This window comes from Rhincodon typus, chromosome 48 (genome assembly GCF_021869965.1).
Source record: "Rhincodon typus isolate 14 chromosome 48, sRhiTyp1.1, whole genome shotgun sequence".
Classification (NCBI taxonomy): domain Eukaryota; kingdom Metazoa; phylum Chordata; class Chondrichthyes; order Orectolobiformes; family Rhincodontidae; genus Rhincodon; species Rhincodon typus.
The window spans coordinates 4938230-4938800 of NC_063379.1; the positions used below are offsets into that span (position 1 = coordinate 4938230).

Sequence of the window (571 nt, forward strand, 5' to 3'; positions counted from 1 at the left end):
CTGTTAATCCAGAGACCCAGATAATGCTCTGGGGGACCCGGGTTTGAACCCCACCACAGCAGATGGTGGAATTTGAATTCAATAAAATATCTGGAATTAAGAATCTGATGATGACCGTGAATCCAGTGTCAATGGTCGGGGAAAACCCACCTGGTTCACTAATGTCCTTTAGGGAAGGAAACTGCCCTCCTTACCTGGTCTGGGCCTACATGTGACTCCAGACCCACAGCAATGTGGTTGACTCTGAACTGCCCTCTGGGCAATTAGGGATGGGCAATAAATGCTCACTAGCCAGCGACGCCCTCATCCCGTTAATGAATAAAGAAATGCCTCCCATTATCTCTCGCTGTGGCAGATATCAGTAAAGTGACTGGTGTTTCACCCTGTCTGTATCCCTGAGCATCTTCCCATCTCTCTCTCTGCGCTACCCATTTCTCACTCTCTCTCTCTCCTCTCCTTCACCTGCCCCCTCAAACTCTGCTGGGTCCACTGCTTTTCATCATCTATATAAATGATTTGGATGTGAACATAGGAGGGATGGTTAGTAAGTTTGCAGACGACACTAAAATTG

General features: G+C 47.6%; 1 protein-coding gene across 1 annotated transcript in view; it reads left to right on the plus strand.

Annotated features, from left to right (window-relative positions):
• The window catches only part of LOC109925992 (ubiquitin carboxyl-terminal hydrolase 21-like), a 49239-nt gene that overhangs the window by 1664 nt on the left and 47004 nt on the right, over positions 1-571 (plus strand). The gene's annotated exons all lie outside the window — the stretch shown is intronic.